Genomic DNA, 26,354 nt, shown 5'->3' on the forward strand with positions numbered 1-26,354 from the left:
AGAAGGAGACACAGTGGTAAGAAGTGGTAGAGCCGGCACGGAGCATGTGGGCACTTACATTTCTAGTTATGCGTCCCAGCTTCTAAATTTTATTCACGGTGCTTTTCAGTTAGCACTGTAGCAAAAGAGTATTACTATTGTTATTTTTTTCTTTCATATTTTAAAGCCTCAGCAATTTTTAGTCTGGAAAGATATAGAGAATATAATATATTATAATTATTAATATATAGTAACATACGAATCTATTGTGATATATATTTAATATATAATACATACTTAATATACTGTATTAATACTATAATACATACTTATTTATTAAATATATTACAGTTATATAACACAATTTAATAACACAAGAGATGTGCCTTTGATCTTACATCAACTAGTCATGCTGCCTACTTTTCAAACAGTAGCAAAAGTTTGGGATTTTGGGAGACAGCTCAGCTGAGAAGCAGACAGTGATTTTTTATCTGTGCTTACTAAACCATGGGTAAAGCAAATAATTTCAACTACTGAAATTGGCAGATTATATTATCTCCTGACAAGCAGCCAAAACTATGAAAGGTTAGGGAGAATACTGGAAAAAAACAAAGTGGTGTAGAAGCTACTAATTTTGGCAGGTAGCTAACACCTAAAGCCACTTACCTTTTCCTCTGTGCTTAAGGGGCTGACTGCTTCAGTAGATTTGATGTAAGTGGTTTTTCTGTATTCAGGCTCAAACTTCCCCATACTATACAGAAAAATGTGATTACCTTGCTCTGTTGGTATCATTTGCAGAAAAATCTGTTCTTTCATGTTGACAATTTCCAATCTTGTTTGCAAGGCAAGAGTGGACACCCTCTGGTGGCTGTGCTGGGTAGCAGACACATAACAATAGCTACCAGTACTCTGTATTTGTCTAATTAGGTATTGTACTAAGAGCATGGGCTTAAATAATAGCTCAGCTACCTAAAAGGGGGAAGGAAGTTCCTGCTGAATATATGATGCCTTTTCAAGTGTGAAAATGGTATTGATTTCCTTTCTAATTTTTTGCTTAGTGACTCAATTTAAACTTAACTCACTAGGAAACAGTATTCTACTAACCTGACAAACACTCCCTTTTCTCTTTTTTTGAAAAGTTCTTTTTGCCATAGTAACTCTAAGCTAGGCTTTGAATTTCTTTTCTACTATTTCCAAAAGATGATGTGAGGTTTAATTTCATGGTCAGTGTGATCCACAACACCAGTCTATTGAAAGAGATTAGGAAACCAGTACCCCGTAGATAAAGAATGAGAACTTGGTTACACAGGGAAGTCTCTCATTCTGTGATTTTTGGCTAAGACCCTATACAACTTCATTACAGAAGTTTTCTCTCTTTAGTTTTCAAGCTTACTTCCCTTTCTTCTAAATAGTTTTTGAAAAGAACCTTTTTCTTCAATCCAATTGTGCTTCTGGTTTCTTCTTCATCTCACTATAAACAGTCTCGATTGGTGTCTTCTCAAAATTTCCTCATAAACTTTTGTCCAAGGACAACCACAAAACTCTTTGCACAAACACTGCCTTCATTTCTTATGGTTTTCATGAAGCTGACAAATAATTATGCCATTGCTGACTGCTGGTTATTAATGCTTGGTGCAAGTAAAGACGTAAAACACTATTTCTGGGATGAATCACCCTATAAAAACAAGAAAACCTGAAAACTACTTTTTATAGAGTAAGAATTTAGAATTCTGGCCTAGAATTATAATTCTTCAAAGACCACAGCTATGTAATTAAAACAGTGTAGGCACGGTGATGGGATATGCTCTGGAACAGTTGAATTGTTTGTTCATTTCCGGAGATTAAGAGGACCCTGATAATCCACATGTATGGATTTCCCAATTCACACATCTAACAATGAGAGAAAAGAAAAAGATGTTCTTGCTTAATAAGGGAGACTTTGAAATCCTGTGAAGGTCTCAGTGGCAAGTGCTAAGAAAATGATCCAGAAAAACCACAACTGAACATGGATTCTCTCAGATTCTTCCAATCTCAATGATATCTTTTCCTTTTACATGCTTCCTTAAACTTTTAACTAGGATTAGGTTAGGGTTAGGCATAAAGAAGGACAGAGAGGAAAGACATCATGGAATCGGTGGGAAGCAAGAAGGTCATGGAATTGTCTTTCTTTGAGACAAACGGGTGTTGGTGGTGGTGGTGTTCTTTTTCCTTTTCCTAGGAGTGAGCACTGTTTCTTCCTGGGAATTATAGATAAAGGGGAAGGAAAGAAATCCTTGGAGAAAATTATTAGGTGAAATCACTGTGTAGACTTCCCTAACTTGTATCTCCTTCATTTTGAAAGGATGTATGGGTAGTAAGTGTCCAATGCTGCTAGGAGGAAATTAGGTCCCTGCCTATAGGCAACGTCCCCCTCTTTTCCTTTTCCTCTCTGGTTCCATGTGGCTTCCTCAAAGAGGCCCTCATTAACTATCTAACCTCAAGTAGAACCTGCTTGTTAATCTCTTCCACGGAACCATTGTTGGAGCAGTCTTACATTCAAAGTCTCCTTCCAGCTTGCTTTGCTGGAGCAGAATCAGGAGTCCTCATGGAGGCAAACAGTGGGGCTCACTGATTTTCTCATATTTAGCAGAAACACTTGGAGCTTCTGAAGGACTACTGGGAATGCATCCTGTTATTTACTAGCACTTAAAAATATAATACATAAGATGGCAAAAATTAAGCTGTATAAAAGCTTATATAATGAAAAGTTAAGTCTCCCTTCCAATCAAGGCCCCCAAACTCCCTGCCCAAAGGCAACCACTGTTAATTGCTAAGTGTGTTTTCTTTGAGAAAACATCCTACGTACATAGAAACATATGCTTTTTTTTTTCTTTTTCTTTTTTTTTACAAAAAGAAAACAAGTGGAAACATATGGAAATAATATGTTTTAGTAATGTATTATGATCTTTTTTTCCTGGAGTAATTTTCTGGAGAGCAACTCTATTGCTTAATCAAAAAGTTTTGATTTTTAAAAGCATGCTAATGAAATAGACTAGGAGAGGAATAAATACGTAACTGTTTAAGAAAATACATCCTAGACCATGGTAAAGAACTCACTGATTTCATTAATGTTAAGCTACTGTCAATTCAATTAAAAAAAAAAAAAGCAAAAGAGTCTGACAGCCTGACGAGTAGTATTGGTTCAAAGGGTTAATCAGGCACCTCAGATCAGTCATAGCTTATTTTTGCTACAAAAGAGTCTATGTACCCTAATATTTATTATTTGCCACCCTCATATTTATAATTTCCAAGGACATTACACAGTACCTAGCACAAGTAGGTGTTGGATGAATCGATGACTCCAACTCTTTAAATCAGATCGTATTTTCATAGTTTGAAATGAGACAGTACTAATTTTAACCTGAAAACACATTCACCTTGAAATTTATTTTCTATTTGAAAGTTGTTTATCAGTGTCTCAAAGTAGTGAGTAGTTTAAACATAAACACTCTATGTTTAAAGAAACCTGCCATGGAGTTGTTTGAGGAAGTGGGAGAATGCTGTGCTATTTAAGAGTCTAGGCTGAAGAGAGGCTGCCATTCACTCTCTGCTTGGAGACATCTCACTCTGGGCTGTGATGAGTCTGCCCACCTTCCTAAGAGCTGCAGGGCAGGCCGTTGGAGGTGAGGCACATCCTGTGGTCTAAATGTACATCATGTTCTCCTCTTCTCAAGCATATCACAGAAAGAATCATGGAGACACAGAAAGAATCATGGAGACACAGAAGGCAATCTGCTGAGCCAGGATTTTGCATGCCTTTGTTCTAACTCAGGGGAGTTTTCTGTAGTTGAAATATAGTTAAAGCCCCTGATCCCCACCTGAAAATGAAAGCGCTTCTAAACGGCATAGATTAATATAGAAATTTTGCATTTGTGTGGTTGATTTGGACCGTATCAAAATCAACATCATAAAATTGACAGGCTGCACTTTTTAACCTGTCAAAAACAGGTTTAGGTAAGAACTTGTACCGTATGATACACTGAAGATGCACCCTGTTTGTAGAATGGATAGAGCCAAATGCAGGATGTACATTCACCACTATATTTAGTGCAATGCAAGATCTCACTTGGCTGGGACCTCTTAAGTATGGGGAACATACTTGTTTACATTAGTTTTCTGGAACATACCTGACAACCAGAAAGTAAGGAGCCAAATAGTTGTGAAATTTATGCCCTAAAGCTCATGTGCTTTAGTCCTCAGCAAATTGCCTGAGTCTTCACCACAGGGGGATTGATTCTCACTTTACACCAGTGGTGTGAAGTTTAAGTCTTATTGTGCTCTAGCCCATTGCACATCCAGAGCTGTTCATTAATAGAGACTCTCCAGAGGCATAGTTCTCAGTGTTGCCTGTATATTAGAATGATTTTGGGAGCTCTTACATATCCCAGTGCCTTGGCCATCACCCTAGGCCAGTGCTTATCAACCAGGGGGCAATTTTGCCATCCTCCTTCCCCCCACCACCACAGGGGACACTTGGCAATGTCTTAGATATTTTTAGTTATTACAGCTGGGGGTGGGTGTGCTACTGGCATCTAGGGGTAGAGGCTTGGGATGCTGCTAAACATTTTGCAATGTACAGGACAGACCCGCCCTCCCCAACAAATAATCACCCCGCCCAAAATACCACTGGTGCTGAAGTTAAAAAACTGTGTCCTAGACCAATGAAATTAGAATCTTTGGAGTTGGGACATAAGCATTAGTAGTCTTTGAGGCTCTTCGGGGGATTCCCAAGGACAGCCAAGGTTGGGAATCGTTGCTGTGCAGCAGCAGCTCCCAAGACTTAGCAGCTGCAGAATCACCTGGAGGGCTGATTGAAACACAGATGGCTGGGCCTCATCCCCAGAGTTTCTGATTCAGTAGGTCTGGGGCAGGGCCTGAGAATTTGCATTTCTAGCAAGTTCTCAGGTGATGCTGATGCTGCTGCTTCACCAACCATACTTTGAGGATCACTGCTCTAGAGGCACCATGGTCAGCAAAAATGACAGCTGACAGTCAGATGGAACAGGAGGAGCAGAAAAAGGTATAAAATATAGTCATAAGAAATAAAAAATCTTGGACTAGGTGTGGGGGCTCACACCTGTAATCCCAGCACCTTGGGAGGCCGAGGTAGATCAATCACTTGAGGCCAGGAGTTCGAGACCAGCCTGGCCAACGTGGTGAAACCCTGTCTCTACTAAAAATACAAAAATTAGCCAGGTGTGGTGGCATGCACCTGTAATCCCAGCTACTCAGGAGGCTGAGGCAGGAGAATCACTTGAACCTGGGAGGCAAAAGTTGCAGTGAGCTGAGATCATGCCATTGTACTCCAGCCTGGGCAACAAGAGTGAAATTCCATCTCAAAAAAAAAAAATATATATATAAAAAAATAAAAAAATAAAAATCCGTAATGTTTGGGGCCATGTAGCCTGCATCCCCTTACACTCTCACCCAAAGACATCAGTCCCTAAAGACATCAGCACATAAAGTCACAGTACAATAACAGATGTTCTACTGCCCCAGGCCTCACCAGCTTAGCACTACAAAATAAGGCCGTTCTCCCCTATATTCAAGATGGGTTGTGAACCTATAAGACATAGGTTCAAGTACAAGATTGACCTGTTGCTAACTGTGATCTTGGGTAAGCCAGTTCCCTGTTTTAAGTCTGTGTTTGTGTATTTGTTAAATTTACAAACCTCATACCTGTTACAAGGCTATGATGCTCATTTGGGGGGCTCAAATGGGGTAATGTATATAAAAGAATCCTGCAAACTGAACGTACACCACACAAATGTTATTTTGAATTGCTACAATTTGTAATCACAAACTGAAATGGACCAGTTATACACAACCATGAAAATATAATGAACTTATGCTTCTTTATCCATTCCAGATGTTAATATCTCCTGCTACTTAATCCTATTACTTGTATGTTATTTTTGTTATTGTCATGGCATCTTAAAATGGTACAAATGGTACAAAGAAAAACTTTGTGCTAATTTTCCTCTCATCCCATCCTGTGAGGCCAAGGGATTTTTTTCCTCTCCTTCATCTCCTGCCCGTCCTAGACAGAAATGAGGGATTTACAAGTATGGTCTGTAATAGCTGCAAACCTCAAAGCAAAGAAAATCTTCTTTTCCCTTCAATATGAATTATTATAGGGTCACTTAGAATTGGACATGACTGACCAGTTATCAGGCTTTAAAAACTGAGGTTCTGAGATTTTTCTTTCTTCCTTGGGGAGGGACTGGGATGTAAAAGTTGGTACATAGTTGACTCAGTAGCAAATAAAAACATCTTCCAACAGCACAGACTGAGATGATTATAAAGCTTGTGATGCCCAGGACAGGCCATTTATAAGAACATGCTCTCTGACCACTGCAGATCTCAAATCAGATACTACAAAATAAGTCACTGCGTGTGACCAAGAATAGATTTTGTTCTTCTGTTATGCATTAATTGCTTCAGGATTGAGAAAGAACGTTCATACAAATGTCATAAAAGCTATGGCGTCTCCCTATCCCCTATCCATACACTTTTTCTTTGAACAGGCTCTTCTTGCCTCCTGACCAGTCCAAGAATTCAGGATGTATGACAAATGCAGAGTAGAACAGAAATTCCATAAATGGTTTTGACTCTGGCCTTGGGAGCCCTCCATGAGCTGGGGGGATGGAAAAGCTCTCCTTTTAATCAAGACAGCTGGCTTGGCATAGTAGCTCAGAGCATGGGCCCTGAAGCTGGACTCCTTGGGGCAGACTGACCCCAAGCTCTGCTGTCTTCTTGATCTTGTGACATTGACGTGTTTGTTAACCTCTGTGCCTGTTAGTTTTATCTTCTATAAAATGAAGATCATTCTGGTAGCTACTGCAGAGGATTACTGTGGGCCAGAGAAGAGAGAGTCCAGAGGAAGGGCTTAGCAGAAGTCAGAATATGGAAGGGTGAGCAAAAACTATTGATGGTTCATGGTTATGGTCACCCATGGTCCAGGTCAGCAGGTGCAGGGTGGTGGCAGGCCACACAAGAACAAAAGACCCCACTCTCTAGGAACTCATTCCTAGAAGATAAGCAGAAATAATGACTTCTCAAGAAGCTCTAAGCAATCTTCCCTGGGCACTCCACAGAAGAGGATGGTATGACTTAACAGTAAAGAGAACAGGCTCGGCGGCTTTGTCCCCTGGCGTGACTTAGACATGTTAACTGTTCCTCACAGAAAACTGCAGATAAAGAGAGTGCCCATGCATATGGCTGATGTATTAAATGGGTTCATACATGAAAAGCACCTAGAGCAGGGCCTGATCTAGAGCAAATCATAAACATTAGTTTCCGTAGGAGATGGATTCTGAGGAACTGCTTCTTGCTAAACCGCATTTAGATGGAAAGAGATGGAATTGTTGATACTGGCTAACCACATCTTTCACTATTGAATATTCAGTGTTTCAGTCTCTGCTGAGGTCTTCACTTTTTAGAATCTGAAATACATAGATGTTAATAACAACAAGGTAGATGAGAGGAAACAAGGAGAAAAAAGAACTTTTTAAAGCCAGAGTTCCAGAGCCATGAAGATTTTTTCCTTTGAGGACAGATTGTTCACCCAAGATATAGGCTTATCACCCCTGAGAGTCTCAGTCACCTGAAGGCTGGGAGTCAAGAGGAACATCTCTTTTTAACAACTCTCTTTGCTGTAAGAGCACCAATTCAAATGTGAGGGACTTGAAGCTTCTACTTATTTTGTAAGCATACAACCAAAGGATCATTGCATAGAGAAAAATAGGACTTTAAGGAAGAAAAATTAGATAGCCTCAATATTGAAACTGCAAGGTTTGTGCTGATTGTATGTGTCAATACTTTAAGGTTTAATTCATAATGCAGAGAAGACTCATGCTAGAAAGAAAGAACCCTGGCTTTCCTGGAATGGAGAAAAGATTTCCCATGTGTTGTGAGTGGAGCCCTACGTTTTGTCATAACAACGTACAAGCACAGTTTTGGGCCTTATTTGTGTCTGGGTCAGAGCTCCCACCATAGAAATGGGGTGCTCGGACCTGGACAGACAATAAGTCCCAAAACCGAATGGAAACGTTTTATAGTTGATTTTAATCATCAGTCTCTATGGTCAGACATGCTAGTGCCTATTTAAAATAAACAGGCAGGCAAAACCAAAGCAGAACAACACAAGATAAAATGGAATAGCAGAGATCCCCACATATAGATTTAGGTAGTGATCTCAAAATCCTATCAGTGATGTAGGTGATGATGAATAGGAAAAAGGAAAAAACAAATGGCATATTTCAAAGCATGCAGCTGATCTAATGATCTAATCTATAAGTTCTAAAGAAACTTGAGTTCTTTATTGTAAAGTTTGTCATGTGGTCACAATTATACCGAGTGTAGATGGAAACAATGAGCCAACAAAGATATGGTATGCAGCATGAGCAAAGTAATACCATATGTGTGTTTTGGGAAAAAAAGAATAAAGTAGAATAAAGTTGATGCTCTCACTGACTTATTAGTAAATATAGTTGAGGTGATTTTAATATTTAATAACAGAAATTCATTAGAAAATAAAACTTCACAATTACTCATAGTTGAGGCATAAAGCAAAATAGAAAGGCAAAGTCAGGATGGCTGGGTTACTAATCATATTATGAAACCCCAGATAAGAATGGCATACATTTTAATAATTCACTCACTGAAGTTTTAGAAGCCAGGCTGTCTTCTAGGGAAATGCAATTTGTGGTGTCGAGAGTATTAAAACCACAAAAGTTCTATTGAATGCAGAGATGGAAGGATGGAACATACTGAAGGAGAAGTTAGAAATGCTGGTTTCTAGTCTAGCTCTGTCAAAAATCTTGAAGATTTAGCTCCCTCCTCTGCCAAAGAAGAAATGTTAGGCTAGAACTAGATACTCTGAATTCTCTGCCAGCTCTGAAATTGTATGATTATTTTCATGTCAGAACTCTAGTCTGTAACTAGTTTATCTGAAACTGTTATTAACTCCATTTATCCCTAAATTAATCTGTACCCTTCCATGTACTGTATATGATTAATTTTACTTTCTCAATTTCTTTTCATTCTTCCCATGAAAGAGTGTTTTAGTCCCTTTTTTTTTCTAACTAAAAAGATTAAGGATTTCAGAACTTGGGGAATCCCAGATTGAAGCCTTGAGACTATTTACCTTGAATATATGAACAATATTTCATTACTCTCAAATGAAAAGTCAAAATCTATAGTAAATTTGCCTAGTGAGCTGTAAGCATCATGTTGTATACACAATTTGAATTACATATAAAATGTAGAAAAAATATCAGTTAAGTGGTGATTTTAAACTTCCAACCAGGGGTCTGTTATAAACAATAATGTAAAGCTTTTTGAAAAAGTTGTAAAAATTAGTTTGATGTTACTTTACATCTTATGGTCATTTGGAAATGAGTTAACATTAGGTTGTACTAGTCTAGAATGATAGATTTTTACCTTTGGAAATGAGTTAACATTAGGTTGTACTAGTCTAGAATGATAGATTTTTACCTAGTTTTACTTCTAGCCTTGAGCTTTGATATATATTGTATCTCCACTATAAGCATTTTGTTTTAGTAGAACAAAAAATACACAAATTTGAGGTCTAATACAATCAGCCTACAGTGACCCTGGGTTCCTTTCCTAGACACCTGCACACCTAGAGAGCCTTCTTTTGCCATTTTCTTGAGACTAGGACCAGTGTTCTATTTCCTTTCCATCTCTCTCAAAGGACTAGATACATTGTTCCACATGCAGCAATTGCCTAAGAAATATTGACTGCCAAGAAAAGCAGCCATTTAAGTAAATTTTGTAAAGACAAATCTGGTCAACACTGTTCATCTTAGGTTTTAAAAATTATAGCATTTTACACTTGGATGGGAGCTTGGAGACCATCTAGATCAGCAGTCCCCAACCTTTTTGGTGCCAGGGACCCGTTTTGTGAAAGACAATTTTTACACGGACCTCGCGGGGGGTGAGGGGGGCAGGATGGTTTTGGGATGATTCAAGCATATTACATTTATTGTGCACTTTATTTCTATTATGATTACATTGGAATATATAATAAAATAATTATACACCTCACCATAATGTAAAATCAGTGGGAGCCCTCAGCTTGTTTTCCTGCAACTAGATGGTCCCATCTAGGGTTAATGGGAGACAGTGACAGATCATTAGGCATTAGATTCTCATAAGGAATGCACAATCTAGATCCCTTGGGTGTGCAGTGCACAATAGGGTTCGTACTTCTATGAGAATCTGATGCTGCTGCTGATCTGACAGGAGGCAAAGCTCAGGAGGTAATGCGAGTAATGGGGAGCAGCTGTAAATACAGAAGAAGCTTCACTTGCTTGCCTGCCATTCACCTCCTGCTGTGTGGCCGGTTCCTAACAGGCCATGAACTGGTACTAGTCCGTAGCCTTGGGGGTTGGGGACCTCTGATCTAGATCCCTGGTTCTCTCAGTGTTGTCTGAAGACCACTGGGGAACCCTGGGAACCTTCCGTGAGGTCTGCAAAATCAAGATAACACTCAGAGATTATTGCCTTTTTTCACTGGTTGACATTTGCACTGTTAGTGCAAAAGCAATGGTGGGTAAACTGCTGGTGCCTTCACATGAATCATGACAGTGGTACTAAACTACCTAAAGGTCGTTGTACTCTTCACCATCACACATTCGCAGGAAGAAAGCTGATGGTGCAAAATAAAGAGAACTTGAACAAAGTCATAGGATACAAGATCAATATGCAGAAAACAACTGCATTTCTGCATACTAGCCATGAAAAATCTAAAAAAATTAAAAAAACAATTGCATTCAAAACTGTACCAAAAAAGAATAAAATAGTTGAGAATATATTTAACAAAAGAAGAATTAAGATTATTAAGATGCCAATTCTCCCCACATTCACCTAAAGGGTCAATGCAATTCCTATCTAAATCCAAGGAAACTAAAAAATTCATCTTAAAATTTACATAAAAATATAAGGGATCTAGAACAGCCAAAACAATTTTGACAAAAAGCAGAGTAGGATAACTTACAGTACTTATTTAAAAACTTACTATTTATAATCCTTTATAAAGTATAAAAAACAGTTCTTTAAATTAAAAAAAAAAACTTAATATAAAGCTCCAGTAATTAAGACAGGATGGTATTGGCAAAACAATAGAACACAGGTCCTGGAGGAGAAAGAAAATCCAGATACAAGACCTTATATTTATTGCCAATTGAGTTTTAATAAAGGTCCAAGGCAATTCAATGAGAACAGTCTTCAAAAAATAGTGTTGAAAAGCTGAGTATCCATATGCAGAAAAAATCAACTTAGATGCCTGCCTCATATCATACACAAAAATTTAACCAGAAAAGATTGCAGACGTGAATGTAAGAGCTAAGCCTCTAAAACTGTTAGAAGAAAACAGAGGAGAAATTCTCTGTGATCTTGGGTTAGGCAAAGATTTCACAGATAGGACACTAGGGCATGATCCATAGATGAAAAATTTGATAAACCGGATTTGATCAAAATAAGAATTTTTGCTCTTCAGGCTGGGTGTGGTGGCTCCCGCCTGTAATCCCAGTGCTTTGGGAGGCCGAGGTGGGTGGATTGCCTGAGGTCAGGAGTTCGAGACCAGCCTGGCCAACATGGTGAAACCCTGTCTCTACTAAAAATACAAAAATTAGCCGGGCATGGTGGTGCATGCCTGTAATCCCAGCTACTCTGGAGGATGAGGCACAAGAATCGCTTGAACCCAGGAGGCGGAGGTTGCAGTGAGTGGAGATCGCCCCACTGCACTTCAGCCTGGGTGACAGAGTGAGACTCCGTCTCAAATAAATAAATAAATAAATAAAATAAATAATTTTTGCTCTTCCAAAGACATGAAGAAAACAAAAACAAATCCACTAAATGGGAAACATATTTGCAAATCATACACCTGATGAAGGACTTCTGTCTAGAATCTATAAAGAACTACAACTAAAATAAAATAAATACAAATAACTTAATTAAAAATGTGCAAAGGATTTAAATAAACATTTTGCCAAATAGATATATAAGTAGGTAAAGACATAGAAAATGCTCAACATCCTTAGCCACTAGGGAAATGCTAGTTAAAACCACCATGGCATACCACTATACACTATTAAAATGACTGTAATGAGAAAGACTGACAATAATAAGTGTTGGGGTGAGGATGTGAAGAAATTAAAATCCTCATATAAAGCTGGTGGGAATATGAAATGGCACAATTTTTTTGATGTTGATATAATCTACCAATATTATTTTATTTCCCCAGTTTCACATATACTAATTTGTGTGCGTTTAGCTCTGTGCAATTGAGTAACATGTGTAGGTTTGTGTATTTATCACCAGTCAAGATACAGAACAGGTTTATCACCACAAGGATCCCTTTTGATGTCCTCTTCTACCCATATTTCCCTTCTCTCCCCTTCCCATTCCTAACCCCTAGCAACCATTAATCTGTTATCCATCTCTACAACTCTATCATTTCAAGAATGTTATATAAATGGAGTAATAATAGTATGCAATCTTTTGAGATTGGTTTTTTTCACTCAGCACGGTTCTCTGGAGATTCACCCAGATGGTTGTGTGTATCAATGACTTCTTTCCTTTCATTGCTGAGTAGTAGTCTCTGGTATGGATGTACCATGGTTGGTTTGACCACTCATATTGAAGAACATCTGAGTGGTCTCCGGGGTTTGGCTATTACAGGTGAAACTACTGTGAGTGTTAATGTACAGAGTTTTTAGAATTTTTTTCCTCAAAATAAGGAACTTTGGCTTTTTATTCCTTTTAAGAGTTTCTGTAGTTGACTGTTTTTTTCTTGCTATACTATTCTCTCTGATTCTGTACTACCTCAGCCCCTCAGAGATACAGCAAGGGCAGAGAGTCCTCATTTAAAAACCGTTTCCTAATTTTACATGCTGAAAGCTAATATTTAAGAGAAATCCTCTTCATCCTCCAACCCTTATTCCCATTGTGAATAACCTGGTTTAATACAAGTTAAGTCTATAAATAAATTTGTCCTTTCTCCTCAAAAAACACTGAAGACACTTTACAATAGTTACAGGTTTAGAAAATTTACCAAGAGAAAGGAAAGTATTGCCACTTAGCCCCTATTAACGTACAGTGTTCAAGCCTTCCAGTATCAACGCGTTTTGCTTAGCGTCGCTGTTGTTTCACCAACATGCTGGCCAGGAGCCGTCTTCAACATGCTGGCCAGGAGCCGTCTTAATCACTCATTTCTTCTCCTTGATGATGTCTGTACTCTGGCTTCAGCTCCCATGTGTTTTTGTGGATCTCTTTTACATCCTGAACACCAATTTCTTTTAAGAGTTCCCTCAGGTATACCACAGGTTGTTTTGTGACATCCACTAAGTCCTTAAGATGATAATATTGTTGTTTCTAAAGGCTGAAAATAGTATATCTGAAACATGTTGTTTATTAGCTGGAGCTTGTTTTCCATCTGCTTTCTCTTTCCTTTCATATTCAGTATCGTACTGATGATTAGCAACAGGTTCGAAACTGGCTGTTACAACTTTGTCCAGTTGTTGTGATAGCCTTACAGATTTGGAAGATTCTTCTATTTGCAATCTTTTTAATCATGTACTTTTCACTGGCAGTCTGTTGGCATTCAGCTCTTTTCACCACTATTCCTTCCAAAGACAGCTTATCTGATGAGCTCTCAGTAAATACTGTTCATATATGTCCTCCAACACTTTGCAAGACAAATGGATGTTCTTTATGAGCACTGACTGAAGCTGCTTTTCCGCCAATGTCATGAATATTTGCAAGATCTTCATTCAAAGTAAATGACACCTCAGTCCTTCCTTGAGTCTTGGCAATCCACAGTTTCCCAAGTTCACCTCTTTCAGGGGCTTTAGCTCATTGCTGTGCCAAATATTCAGGAAGCTGCCAGGATACTGGGACCCCGGGAAAGAGCAATGTACAGGTTTTTGCATGAACATAATTTTCACTTCTCTGGGATACATGCTCAAGAGTGCAACTGCTAGGCCTTACGGAAATTGCATATTTAGTTTTATAAGAAACTGTTGGCCAGGCAGGGTGGCTCACGCCTGTAATCACAACACTATCGGAGGCCGAGGTGGGTGGATCGCCTGAGGTCAGGGGTTCGAGACCAGCCTAACCAACATGGTGAAACCCCGTCTGCTGGTGCATACCTGCAATCCTAGTTACTCAGGAGGCTGAGGCAGGAGAGACTCGCTTGAACCTGGGAGGCGGAGGTTGCAGTAGCTTAGATCGTGCCATTGCACTCCAGCCTGGGCAACAAGAGTGAAACTCAGTCTCAAAAGAAAAAAGAAAGAAAAAGAAACAGCCAAACTCTCTTTTAGAGTGGTTCTACATTCCGTTTCTACCAGCAGTTTCTCTTCATCCTTGACAGAATTAGGTGTTGTCTCTCTCTCTCTTTTTTTTTGTTTAAACATTTTAGCCATTCAGATAGGGTTTAGTGACATTTCACTGTGGTTTGACTTGCATTTCCCTAGTGGCTAATGATATTGAACACCTTTCCATGTGCCTATCTGTCATCTGCATATACCCTTCAGTAAAATTTCTGTCTCTGTCTTTTGTCCATTTTCTATTTGGATTATTGATTTTTTTTTACCATTGAGTTTTGAGAATTCTCTATATATTCTAGATACGAATCCTTTTTTTTTTTTTTTTTTGAGATAGGGTCTCACTTTGTTGCCCAGGCTGGTATGCAGTGGTGCAATCTTGGCTCACTGCAACCTCTGCCTCCCAGGTTTAAGTGATTCTACAGCCTCAGCCTGCAGAGTAGCTGGGACCACAGGTGCATGTCACCATGCCTGGCTAATTTTTGTGTATATATATATTTTTTTGTAGAGATGGAGTTTTGCCATCTTGCCCAGGCTGGTCCTTAACTCCTGAGCTGAAAGTGATCTGCCTGCCTTGGACTCCCAAAGTGCTGGGATTACAGGCGTGAACCACTGCACCCGGCTGTTGTCTTTTCATCCTTTTAACAGGGTCCTTTGCAGAGTAAAAGTTTTTAATTTTAATAAGGCCCAACATTTTTTTTTTCTTTTATGGATCATGCTTCATGAGTTTCCCTTAAGATATCCCTGTTGAAGCAGCAGAGAAATTATAAATTTTGAATATATCTTGAGCTTAGGTACATGTCTTTTTAATATTCCATGTGACAAAAGACTGGTGGTGATATTAATGAATGTAGTTTTTTGATATTATATAATTAAATAAGGTAACATTGAGAAGATTCTTGTAATTGGTAAACTAGTAATTCCTAATGGCCAATGTCTGATGTTACAAAACCGTGCATATGTAAAACATCTATGCAAAGTACAAGAGAGACAACATATTTTAATGTAAGATGTCTGAAAAGTTCATTAACATGGTTTCAGATTCCACATTGTAACTAATCTTTACAAAACTGCCAATGGGAGAGTTTTGATATAGTATCAAAGAATATTTGCAATTATCTGAAAAGACGATTAACATTCTCATCCTTTTTTAAACTACATTTTTTTGTGAGGCTAGAGTTTTTAAATATGCTTCAACCAAAACAACATAGTACAACAGATTGAATGCAGAAGCTGATATGAGTTTTAGCTGTCTTCTATTAAACCAGACATTAAATAAAGAGATTTGTAAAAATGTAAAACAATGCCATTTTTCTCACTAAATAATTTTTTTGTTTTGGAAAATATAACTTTTTTCACAAAAATATATCATTTATGTTAACATTTAATGGGGTTCATGAAAATTAATAAATATTTTTAATAAAATGACTAGTTTTAACTTGTAACATCATAAATATCAATCAATATAACATACATGAAGAAAAATTTGGTGTCCTCAATGATTTTTAAGAGTATAAAAGGGTGTTGAGAACAAAAATTTAGAGAAACACTGATATAGATTAATACTTTGTTTTGAAAATGAAACTCTGAAGGTCACACATAGCTAGTCAAAAGCATCTTCATAATATTTTAAATATTTAATTTTCTTTGCTGGTATAGCAAAAAGTTACAATCTGTATTTCTCTTCCTTTCAAAATTGTGGTAATCACTCTTTTGAAAGAGGTGGTTGCAATTTCTAACCTACTGTAACTTTTAACATAATGATTTGTATCTACAATGAACAATATGGTGGCAGGCATCAGTATGGTTCAATACAGAGGCAGCTGAGCATTTGCTTCCATGAATGCAGAGACGTTCTACACATGGGAACTAAAGGACCTTTTCCTGCTATTTCCTGCTTCCTGTTGCCTGCTTGTCCTGGGAGCTCCGCCTAGATGCTGGAAGGTCAGTAGATTGAGATTCTTGTCACTTAGCCCGGTCAGAACAAGACTTGCAACCAAGGTATTCATCCAGTTGATTAAATTATGTATTACCTACATTAATTTAGAATTGGCTTTCTATTAATTTCAGCTAAAAAGAAGTGTGTGTGTAGGATGAATTCAACAAAATGAAGCCTCATATCTATAAACATATTGTACAAAATAAATTTTAAAACACATCTGAAAAAATATAATGGTGTTTTACAATTCTCCCAAATTTTAAAATTACATTTCTCTTTGTTATGAAAACTAAAGCTCTCAAAACAAACTCAAGGCTGAACAAAAGAAAATGTAAAAAGATTATTTTATTTACTGGAAAGTCATTGTTTTCTTCAAAACACTAAACCTATGAATTTAGGTACAAAATTTAAATGTCAATTTCAGGCTGAATTCACACTACATGAAGTTATAAACTAGATAAATGAAAAAAAGCAGTCATACCAGTCCTTAAAATATAAAGTATTTCAGCAATTAGGCTAAATACTTATTTTTGAAGAGATACCTCGCATTCTATCATCCTAGATTATTTCCAAAAAAGCTACCGACATGTTATCAGATGACATTAACGCTCAGTTGTCATGGTAAAGTTGTCATTCAGAACGTCTGTCTCAGTCCTCAACTACTGCCTGAACAGTGGAAACTTCTGCGGTAAAGCTTGGATATTGGCTTCTGGGTTTTTCATTCTGATCTGTGTCAAAAAATGGGAGTCGAAACTGGATGGAACTTAGTTACTACAATTCAAAAATTAGTTTTCAAAACTGTTATATTTGGAAAAAGTACAATTCTTCAGACTCAATGCACAGGCTTATCTTGGTTTCAACCTGAAATATCAAAAAGCTGTTCAAGTTGGAGATGAAAATAATTTGGTTCCATGATGAGTACTTTTTTGATATGTAAATGACTGGGAAAAATGGACACAAACACTTTACAGATCCTTTTTCTAAATATCAATACTCTAATAATTAGAGTTTATATATTTGACAATTTTCAAGTATATGAATTCTGAAATAATTTAGTGTATAGAATCCACTGACAATCAGTGACTGCTTCAGAGTAGAAAAAATATCTAATTTTCTATGATACTTTCTTGAATTAGTATCCTCTTCATTATGGGTAAAAATGTATACTTTTGCAAAAGTAAATGACACATAAAATTATCATTGGGCATTTGATTCAGTGACCCAATACATTTTCCAAAATTAGTTTCCTATTTTTTCACCATTTTTTATAAGCAATCTTAGTGTATAGGAGCAAAAAAAGACTTCCTCGCTGACATTTTCTATTTAAGATAATCCAAAGGAAAGATAAATAAACTAAGAATATGGTTAGGCAATGGGGAAATAGGGACTCCTACATTGCTAATGGGAGTGCAAGACAGCACAATTATTATGGGGCATAATTTGGCAATTTATATCAAAGTAATACAGATACTTGACCTATGGCACAGGAATCCTATGTGTGGGAATTTGTCATATAGCTGTACCCACAGATATAAACATGACATGCACATGGTTACAATTGTACCATAGTCTGCAATTGTAGACTAAAAGATTGGAACAATTGATTATATAACCTATGGCACTCTCCCACAATGGGATACTATGAAACTATTTAAAAAATGAGGCAGCTTTTCATATATTGATATTCAGAGATCTCCAGGATATACTGTCAGTTGAAAAAAGCAATGTACAGAACATTGTATAATAAACAGGGGAAAGAATATAAATATATATTTGGATTTTCTTATATCTGCATGAAGAAACACTAGAAAGATACAGAAGAATCTTTTAAAGGTGATTCGCTATAGAGGGTGGGAGTGGGAAAATTTGGTGATCAGGACTGGTCTAAGAGGAAGACTTCTCAATGTGTACCTTTTTCTATTTTCTTGATTTTTGATCTATTCGAATATATTCCCTATTTAAAACATGAAAAATTAGGATTTTCTCTAATTTATACAAAGGCATAAATGTGTGAGAGCGTACCTGCTACTAGTGTGGGAACTGCCCCTGCACAGGCATATTTTTAGCAGAGAAGAGGTAGTCTGAACAGAATATGGTGTGTACAAAGGATCATAACCTAAAAAGTAATTGAAGGACAAATATTGAGCCCTACCTAAGGCACTTACTTTTCTCCACTCATTCATTTATCCAAAATTTCTGGCTAAGAAAAATATACTTCATTAGACATCTTCAGTTCTAATACCAGCTTTTTTCTTCTGGGCCATTTCCACAAATAAACTAAATGTTTATCGCTTCATGAGGGTTCATTGGAGCTACTGCAAACAAGTAAAGAATTTCAAAACCACAAGACAGATGGGCTTTGGTGTAGATACTGAGAGGCTCTTACACCAGCCTGCTTGGAGGGCCAATCCGAATGAGTGCCTCTGCAAAAATCACGAATAGGTCAATGCTCTGGTTCTTCAAGCTGCTTTCACATAGTTGGAATTACGGATGTTGACTCCTCACATTTTGAGAGTACATGCTTCCTCCCTTTCTTCCTCAAATATATGAAATGTCACCTGGGTGCTGGCAGAATGACGTGGTTGAGTCCTAAGGATGGGTCTCCACTACCCAACTCTGCTTTTTTTCCTCCAGCCCCTGTAGCTCCCGTGTCCTTTCCTCCCAACATTTTTTTTTTCCTTCCAAGCTGGAGCGCAGTGGGACCAATCATGGTTCAGAAGCCTCGACCTGGGTTCAAGTGATTCCCCCACCTCAGCCTCCCAGTAGCTGGGACTGCAGGCACATGCCACTATACTCAGCCAATTTTTGTATTTTTTTTTGTAGCAATGGGGTTTCATCATGTTACTCTGGCTAGTCTCGAACTTCTGGGCTCAAATGAGCCTCTGGCCTTGGCCTCCCAATGTGCTGGGATTACGCCTGACCGCCAACAGTTTGGAAAAATCTAATGTAAACAGAGAATATCTGTGTCACCAAAAATAACATGTATGCATACATACATACGCCTAGTGATAAAAAAATGGAACATGAGATATTTCTTTTCTTATCCCCTACTTTCCCCTTTGTCTAAGACATGGTCTTTCTGTCCATTATTAAAGAAATAGTCCCTGATTTTCACAGCATAGAGGTAAGAAAATTCATGTTTTTAGTTATGATCATGTAATTCAATTGGTCCACCCAAAGAAATATAAAGTGTTGTGATTTTCTGACTAAGTAACTTCAAGTATGTAAAGCTTTATCTTTAAGACTTTTAGAGGCTGGGCGTGGTGGCTCACACTTGTAATCCCAGCACTTTGGGAGGCTGAGGTGGGCAGACCACCTGAGATCAGGAGTTTGAGACCAGTCTGACTAACATGGTGAAACCCCGTCTCTACTAAAAATACAAAAATTAGCTGGGCATGGTGATGGGCACCTGTAATCCCGCCTACTCCGGAGGCTGAGGCAGGAGAATCGCTTGAACCCGGGAGGCAGAGGTTGCAGTGAGCCGAGATTGCATCACCGCACTCCAGCCTGGGTGACAGAGTCCATCTCAAAAAAAAAAAAAAAAAGACTTTTAGAGAGTAACTCTATTTTCATATGAAATTTCTCTAAAATAAATGAAAAATCTTCATCATCTCCTTTTCCTTTTTCTTTTACTTAACTGAAACATAAATGGCTACCCAAAAATCTAGCCATCTGGCTTAGTGCTGCTTTTAACTACCCAAAGGACAATGTATTGAATATTTCTAAGTGTGTGACAAAGAGTTTAGAAAGTGTTTAATTTTGATTAGAAAACACGTGAATTGTGGTTGCCAAGACCTCTCATGAGACCAAAGTTCTGATGTTTACTAACATAAATTGAGACAACGAAGAGACAATAGCCCTTGGTTGTTGTAACTGGTGTTGGCTGTCAGCTTAGGAATAAGCCTACTTTGTGTCATTATGCCTAGTGGGATGCCATGAAATGGTCCCTTCATTATTTATTTTTTTCAAATAAAAATAATGACTTGAGGCCGGGCGTGGTGGCTCACGCCTATAATGTCAGCACTTTGTGAGGCTGAGGTGGGAGGATCACTTGAATCCAAAAATTTGAGATCAGCCTGGACAACACAGTGAGACCCCATCTTTACAAAAAATTCAAAAAATCAGTTGGGCATGGTGGCACGTGCCTGTAGTCCCAGCCACTTGGGAGGCTTAGGTGGGAGGATTGCTTGGGCTCAGGAGCTTGAGGCAGCAGGGAGCTGTGGTTATGCCGCTGAACTCCAGCCTGGGTGGTAGAGTGAGGCCCTTTCTCAAAAAAAGAAGAAAAAGAAAAAGAATGATGTGAGAGGTCAAGTGATTTATTCAAGATCAGTGACAAACCATTTTAAAAAATAAAACATATTTTGATTTCTTGAGATTATGCCCATTTACTTCTTGGGGTTAAGGCATGAGGCACTTAAAAATATCAAAGGTTATGAAGTGTCTGGGTGCAGTGGCTCATGCCTGCAATCCCAGTGTTTTGGGAAGTTGAGGTAAGAGAATTCCTTGAGTTTAGGAGTTCAAGATCAGACTGGGAAACATAGTGAAATCCTGTCTCTATTGAAAAGAGGAAAAGGTTATGAAGCCTTATTCACATTTCTGAAGTTCAGATCTTGAGCTTTGACTGCCTGTGGGTCCAAGTGGAGGCAGATAAGAGGCAGGGATGAAAGGCAGGGGCAGGGCAGTTGGTGAGATGCCACCAGGGTTGACAAACTTTTTCCATAAATGGCCAGATAGTAAATATTTTAGGCTTTCTGGGCCATATTATGTCTGTTGAAACTACTCTCAAAAGCTGCCATAGAAAATACATAAGCAATAGGTATGGCTGTGTTGCAATAAAACTTCATTTACAAAAACAGGCGGTGGGCCAGATTTGGCTCACTGGCTGTAGTTTGCCGGGCCCTGGGTGAGCAAATCAAGCAGGAGAAAGCAGCAGTGCTTGAAATTGGGTTCTGGAATATCACCTTAGTGAATACCACTCCCTCTGGCTTGACTTCCTTTATGACAGTACAGGAGCTGGAGATGATTCTGAAGTCACTGCATACACTTTGTTCTTTGGTTTCAAAAAGTCCAAGAGAGGCCGGGAGTGGTGGCTCACGCCTGTAATCCCAGCACTTTGGGAGGCCAAGGCTGGTGGATCACGAGGTCAGGAGATCGAGACCATCCTAGCTAACACGATGAAACCCTGTCTCTACTAAAAACACAAAAAATTAGCTGAGCATGGTGGCGGGCGCCTGTAGTCCCAGCCACTCGGGAGGCTGAGGCAGGAGAATGGTGTGAACCCGGGAGGCGGAGCTTGCAGTGAGGCGAGATAGCGCCACTGCACTCCAGCCTGGGCGACAGAGCGAGACTCTGTCTCAAAAAAAAAAAAAAAAAAAAAAGTCCGAGAGAATACTTGAGTATAAAACTTGAGTATAAAAACTCTGCTGGTATCCAGTCTAACTTTGTTGACTATTTGCTTGTATCCTCAAATAGAACGTGAGCAACTTGAAGCCTAGATTCCTGTGTGTTTTCTACAGGTGCTTAGTCAATGTGTGAGTTGATCTGGGAATTATCCATTATGAAGGCAGATAATAGATTTTCTTGAAAGGCAAATAATTATCATGGACCAAGTTCATATACAGGCCACACAGGTCTTAAAGCTTTTAGAATTAGAAAAGAATTCTGGGCCAGGCATGGTGGCTCATGCTTGTAATCCCAGCAATTTGGGAGGCTGAGGTGAGAGGATTACTTGAAGCCAGGAGTTTGAAACCAGCCTGGGCAACAAAGCAAGAACCTATCTCTAAAAAAACAAAACAAAACAAAACAAAAAAGAAGAATTCTATTGTCTAGCTCTTAATTCTGTACCTTACCCTCGTGTAATTCTCCAACATTACTGAATTGTAAAATATAAAAGGGTTGTGATCAAGAAAAATTATATGAGAAGTATATAGTTAGATATATTTAGTATGTAGCTATATATGTTGCTACATAAATATTACCGATATCATTATATATACAGCTATAGGTTTTTATATCTATATACTTACATAGATATTCAACATATATATGCACCAAAAAGATGCATAAGAGAATGTCCACAGCTGCACTATTAAAAATAGCTCAAAACTAGAAACTACTTAATAATGCCCATCTTTAGTAGAATTCATAAAGTGTGATATTCACACAGTTAAGAGCTATACAATAATGAGAATGACTGAACTACAACTGAATGCAACAATATAGATGACTCTCACAAACATAATGTTGAGTAAGAGAAGTCAGACACAAAACAATACGTACAGACATCACAGGATTCCATATGCTGGAAACACAAAAACAGGAAAGCAAATTCATGCTGTTAGAAGTCAGGAAAGTGAGTGGCTTAGGGGTTAGGATAGTGACTAGGAGACTTCAGGGTGCTGGTAATGCTCTGTTTGTTGATCCTGGTTATACATGTGTTCATTTTGTGAAAATTAACAGAGCCGATGCTTAGGCATATTATTCTATGTGTATGCTACGTTTCAATAACATGTTTAAAAGTTTAAAAAGTATTAAGATTCTTAAATGATATAAACCTAATTTTCATAGATTTAGCTTCTTTAAGCAAGTAAAATTTGTGGAAACAATGAAAATATGCAGAGAAATACCATACTTATGACATCAATGACACCATTTTAAAAGAGAAACTCTGCTGTATTCTAGATATTTCTATCTGGTGAAAACTGAGATTTAAATCTTCTTTCAAACTAAAAGTTCACAGTGGTTAGAGTTTTTTTTTTTTGTACAGACATTCTGCAAAATTACTTTATGTGACATAAACCTTATGTGGGATGAGGTGTAATGTGTTATTCAATATTTTGTTAAGAAATATGTATCCGGCCGGGCGCGGTGGCTCAAGCCTGTAATCCCAGCACTTTGGGAGGCCGAGACGGGCGGATCACGAGGTCAGGAGATCGAGACCATCCTGGCTAACATGGTGAAACCCCGTCTCTACTAAAAAATACAAAAAACTAGCTGGGCGAGGTGGCGGGCGTCTGTAGTCCCAGCTACTCGGGAGGCTGAGGTAGGAGAATGGCGTGAACCTGGGAGGCGGAGCTTGTAGTGAGCTGTGAGATCCGGCCACTGCACTCCAGCCCGGGCGACAGAGCGAGAGTCCGTCTCAAAAAAAAAAAAAAAAAAAAAGAAATATGTATCCGTTACCTTTCATATTTTGATAAACAATATTTTGGACATTGAAAAAATGTTCAATAATGTTTCCTTTATTTGTTGCCTTTAAAATTAGGAATTAATAATGAAGTTCTTTATGCATTAGATTTCATGGAAAGGTTTCACAAAAGGTAAGTTTTATATGCAAATCTTTAAAAATTGAGGATTGCTGGCTTCTTTTTAATGATCAGTTTATACATATCCACAAATGTCATCTGTTATGCTTCCACATCCTCCTTTTAACTCCTGCGCATCTGGTAAACCCCAAAGGAGGAAGGTCTAGAAAAGCAACCTCTAACTTTATCAGTCAAGCCTGATGTTTCTAACCCAACTGAAACTATGGGCTAGCCATAGACATTCATTCTTCTGTATCCTGTCCACAGACAAATTGCCTCGCCTTTCAAGTGATAACTAGATGAGCCATTCGTTTGGCGAAACGCATTTCTCTGAGCAGATGTGTCGAGGCAATTAGTCCATCAGAAACTCAATCTTTCCTCTCAGTTTATTTATTTTTTATTTTCTGGCTCTCCTTCTGTCAGTTGACCTCACTGACATGACAATGAATATAGGCTACACAAATCCTGTTCACCAGATGTCCCAAGGCCATCTGCAAGACTTACAACATAGATGCTATTTTGGAGTGCAATCTATTATACACATTTTCTTTACAATGTGTTACTTCTGTCTTAAAGAAGGAACTAATGAAGCTGTTGGATTTAGTGGAGAGATAAAAGGGAATGATTTTCTTCTTTGAACAGTCTTTGAAAATCTATTTGTGTTAGGGATGACATTTTGGTAATTATAAGGTTTGTCTTACGAGGTGTGTGGAAGAACAGTATGGCAGGCTGGCTAACAGCACAGCCTCTGGGGTCAGGCTGGATCCAAATCCTGGACCTGCCATTTCTAGCTGTGTGACTTTGAGAAAGTTACTTAACACTCTGGGCCTCGTTTTTTTCATATTCACATTCAAGCAACAGTAGCATGTCATAGATTTGTTGGGAGGCTCATACGACTTAGCTTGGCATAGAGTAAACACTACACTTTAGGTAATATTCTCATGTTATATATTAGTATATACAACATATTTTAAGATTGTATGTTTTCCCTTCATTGATTTAGGAAATACTTTTCAACATAGTAGCCAACTCCTGGGCTCAAGCTGGCCTCCCACCTCTGCCTCCCTAGGTGTTGGGATTACAGGCATGAGCCACCGTGCCTGGCCAGAATGTTCCTGTTAAAATGTAACATGTTCATGTCACTCATCTGGACATAACTTTTCAAAACTTCCTATCTCATTCAGAGAAAAAGCCAAAGACTTTTAAAGGTGTATAGGTTTTCCTTGTTTACCCAGGACAATAGGTTTATGCCTATTGTCCTGACATAATAGTGTCTCCCTTCACTCTCAAAATTGTCCTGTTTGGACAATAGATGATACAGTCACCATACTATCAGGCCCTATGTGCTCCACCTCTCCCCTACTCTTGCTCTACCCTCATATCCTTGTGATCTCATTTGCCATGACTCTCTCTCTCTCACTCAACCACCATGGCCTCCTTGCTCTTCCTTTAACCCTCCAGGCACATTCCTGCCACAGGGCCTTTGCACCTGCTGTTTCCTCTAACCGGAATGCTCTTACCTTAAATAGCGGCATTGTTTGCTCCTTCATCCTTTCTTTTACTCAACTGTCACCTTGTATTGAGGTCACCCACTCAATATCTGTCTTCTTTCCACTCCCTTTCCCCATTGTACTTATCTACTTAGTACTTATCTTACATACTATGTATTTACTTATTTATTTCCCTTTTTGTCTTGCTCTTCTACCAGAATCCACAAGGGCAAGGATGTCTGTCTGTTTTGTTTGCTGCTATTTACCCAATGTCTTTATTGAATAAATGAAGAGCAGTTAGAGAATAAAGACCTTATATTACTGAGTAAACAAGTGGTGAATGACTTGCCATCTTTATTGCCTTCTAGTATAAATCTGATCTAAAATAACAGGAGTCTCATGTTTAGGGCAAGGATGAGATGCAAGATTTGACTTGCTTCCTTTCTTGGTACTAGTCTCCAAGGAAGTTGTTTTAAAAGTTAGAATGTCAATGAAACTCCTAGAGGTGTTTAAGTTCTGAGAAGCGACCTCTAAATGTGCACAACCAAAAATAATATTAAGTCTTTCTGAGGGCACAGTTGATTTTAGGTTCCAGAACCCAAGAACACTGAGGGCTTCAAACCTTCCAAATTTATTTATTTTATTTTATTTTCCAGGTTGCTCTTCTGCAAAAACATACCAAATTTAAATAGATGCTTCAGAGCAGAGTTTTGTATAATATTTGATGTTCAAATTTAAACATAAGGCTACCAAAAATTAACACTGAATGACACATTCAGTTTTATTATTAAATTTAATTTCAACTATTAACTTTTAATCTTAGGACAGTTTTTCCAACAAAAACTAGACCTAGTTAAAAATAAAATTGTAGCTATAGAAAGCAGTAGTTCTAACTCCCAAGAGAATGTGGTAGATCCAGAAGGCAGTTGTAGAATTTCTGGCAGTATATCAAATTTATTTTGATGGAATTTCTTAGAACAGCCTTTATTTAACCACTCCAGTCTCAAACTCAACTTCAGAGACAGCAAATTTGATTCCCCAGCCCCCTTCATTTTAGTTTGCACACTCTTTATACTAACTGTATATACTTTGTATAATAATCAAGCAACTTATAAGACTACCCTATAGAAATATTTCAGGATAAAATGGCCTGAACTTCTGCTTTTATTGATCAGAACGCTGAAACCAGAGCAACATTTACACACACACACACAAACACACACATGCATATACAATGTATCATGTGAAAATTCTT

At 38.2% G+C, this 26,354-nt stretch overlaps 1 protein-coding gene and 1 pseudogene across 1 annotated transcript in view; both read right to left on the reverse strand.

The window, feature by feature from the left end:
• Positions 1-26,354, reverse strand: part of LOC105463442 (endothelin receptor type A) — a 62,297-nt gene that overhangs the window by 23,912 nt on the left and 12,031 nt on the right. The gene's annotated exons all lie outside the window — the stretch shown is intronic.
• Positions 6-24,394, reverse strand: LOC139362117 (general transcription factor IIF subunit 2 pseudogene; annotated as a pseudogene).

The sequence above is a fragment of the Macaca nemestrina genome, chromosome 3, assembly GCF_043159975.1.
Source record: "Macaca nemestrina isolate mMacNem1 chromosome 3, mMacNem.hap1, whole genome shotgun sequence".
Classification (NCBI taxonomy): Eukaryota; Metazoa; Chordata; class Mammalia; order Primates; family Cercopithecidae; genus Macaca; species Macaca nemestrina.